Below are 3,154 nucleotides of genomic sequence, written 5' to 3' on the forward strand. Positions count from 1 at the left end.
ACTAGGAAAAAAGTTCTCACTAGGAGGGTGATGAAGCACTGGATGGGTTACCTAAAGAGGCTGTGGGCCCTGCATCCTTGGAGGTTTTTGAAACCCTGCTAGACAAGGCCTTAGCTGGAATGATGTACTTGGGGACGGTCCTTCTTTGAGCAGGGGGTTGGACCAGATGGGCTCCTGAAGTCCCTTCCAACCCTAATTTTCTATGATTCTATGATTTTATGCTTTATGAAATACCAGTATTTTTTTCTATGGGTTTCTAAACATGATCTTAATTTCAAAGTGATAGCAGTTGTTGGGTTTAGAAGAAAGTTGTTTTTTTATAATGAAGCTAGTTTCCATAAGTAGGTACATTTACCTTTTTGTGCCTTTCCAAATGCAACTTGGGAAAGGCTTAAATATTTAATCCAGTCTTGGGTTCAAGTTAATTCCTGCCATTTAAGTAGAATTCAAAAGGTAAAGACCAATTTTACAACCATATAACTTTAAAAAAAAATCAAAATAATACAAGTAGATCCACATGTAGTAATGCCAACTCACAAAACAGTCATGAGACTCCTGATTTCCAAATCAAATTAACCCTAACTCACGATCTCAGGATACAACCCTCAAATCTCAAGATTTTCCTTCTGGCATATGTAGAGAGTGCCCAGTTGGTAAGTCTGTGGAAGGGAAGGGACTGGGGGGAAAGAGATGGGGCAGGGGTGCAGACTGAGCCAGGCTGCCTGCTCTATGGACTGGGGCTCTGCACCCTGCTGCCTTGCCCCAGGAGCCACATGATGCCATGTGTGCCTACTGCCTGCTGGGTGGGCAAGGAACACACCACACAGTCAGTGTGCAGCTCCCAGGGGCAGGGCCTGGGGTAAATGGGACCTTGGGGCTGGGGTGGCTCATCCAGAGGCATGAGGGTAGATGGGAACAGTTCCCTGGAGCTGCATGCACCACTGGGGGAGGCATGGAGCACATGCCCCACATGGGGCATGGAGCAGGCTGCCCACTGTGGGCTCAGGGCTCTGCACCCTGCTGCCTTTGCCCTGGGAGCTCAGCTGTGCAATGTCATTGATGCCCACTGGGAGGGCAGGGGATGTGGGGTACACTGGCCACATGGCATGTCCCCTGCCCACCCAGTGGCAGGAAGCACAGTGGCATTGTGCAGCTGAGCTCCTGGGGCAAAGGCAGCAGGGTGCAGAGCCCCAGCCCACAGTGAGCAAACTGTCTCTGCCCCATGGGGGGAGCATATGCCCCCCCATGCCTCCCCCAGGGGTGTGCACAGCTGTGGAGAGCTGTGCCCCCTCTGCCTCTGGATGAGCCATCGGCCCAGAGCCCCATTCACCCCTGCTCCTGCCCCACTCCCTCCTGCACCATGAGTGCCTTGATCTGTCCACCCTCTGCCCCTTCCCTCTCCTCCCACCCCTTCCCCTCCATTTACCAGCTGGGTGCTGTCTGTGTGTCTGTCTCTGTATGACTGTATGTCTGCCCCTTACTCGCAAGTCACAGCCCCTCAGTCCTACTGATTCCTCTCACTTCTGACCGCATATCCTGCCAGGATGTGTGGGGACCCTTCCTTCCCCAGCTTCAAACCCTACACAAACACCCACAGTCCCCAACACCTTCACAAATAACACCCCCCCACACACACACTATTCAAAAATAGCATCTCATGATTTACATGCCAATCTCTTGATTCTTTAAGAGTTCGTCTCATGACTTTTGGCATGGTAGGGTGGGCAATACTGCACATGTTTAAAATGAATGCATTATTATCTTGGTGGCTAGTTTCATTTAAAAAATCTACAGAGAAGCCATCAAACAGGAATGCAGTGTTCTGAAATTCATTTTCAGGCTGCAGCTTTGATTATGCTGACATGTTTTTTTATTTTAAATACATGTTTATCAAAACCATTTGGTAAATGAAATATTTATTTTATAAGTTTACATTAAAATACATTTTCCAGAAGACGAACTCTTTGAAGTTTTTATTCCAACAAAGTTCTTTCTGATGTCAGAAGGAATTTTGCCAGAAAAACCCCATGATTTTACCATAAGGCTTCAGTTCAGCCAGATACTTAAATACCTGCATAACCGGACATCCTGTGTCATCCTGTGGACATCCTGCTACACTTTTAGCTTCTTTCATTTCTTGGAGTCTCAGGACAACAGAGACTCCCCATGCCTGACGAAGGGTGACTGCACCTGAAAGCTTGCCAAATTTTTTTTTCCAACTACTCGGTCTAATAAAAGATATCACATCTACTCAAAGAACCTTGCCTGCCTATGTCCTTAAACCAACACAGCTACAACCAGAAGCCCGGCATAACTGGAAGCATGTATTTAAGATTATCCCCATTCAGCAACACATTTAAGCACATTTACCATTTAAATATATGTTTAAGTCCCACTGACTTCAACAGAGTTGCATCAGAAAAGAATGTAGCCCAAGATTTATTAGTATTAATAAATGTCAAGCTGTGGTTGCCCCACTTCTGTAGGAAGCTGTTAAGCTGAATTGAAAGGGGTCAGCTCTTGGCCTGCTGGAGGCAAGTATGCACTCACAGGAGAGTTTTACTTATTTAACTGATTGAGCTATCTCTAGGAACAGCCAGAGGCCAGGCATCATTTTCAGGTCTTGGTGTATTTTTGTCTTATCACTATAATCAGTAGCTGACTACTGACCACAGACAAAGAAAGAGCTGGGAACAGACAAGATGCCCCTGTTTACTTTCTCAATGGACTACAAACAGCTGGTACGGATTTGCTGTTTGAATAGGTTGATACCTGTCTTAAGTTCTTATAAAGCATCATAAATAACTACTTTTACTTAACTTTTAGCCTAGCATATCAAACAATACACTTTCCAGCTTACTGTAGTCTTATTTAAATAACCTGTTTAAATATTCTTACAACCTGCATGTTTTCCTGTGTTTATTTATTTACTTATCTTTTGCTTTGTTTTACTTTGATTTACTTAGTGGACACAAAGCATTCTCAGTAGGGGGGTTCCAGCTAGGAAGTGAATTTCTGTGGCAGACTGGCCAAATTCTGAATCTGGCCATTTTTTGGAACGACAGCAAAATCTTCCTTTGTATTAAAACAAAACAAAAACAAGCTCACGGCAAGAAGATACCCATAACATTGAAAGCACCCTTACCCTTACACG

This window comes from Gavialis gangeticus, unplaced genomic scaffold (assembly GCF_001723915.1).
Source record: "Gavialis gangeticus isolate Ggan-Ray unplaced genomic scaffold, GavGan_comp1, whole genome shotgun sequence".
Lineage (NCBI taxonomy): Eukaryota > Metazoa > Chordata > Crocodylia > Gavialidae > Gavialis > Gavialis gangeticus.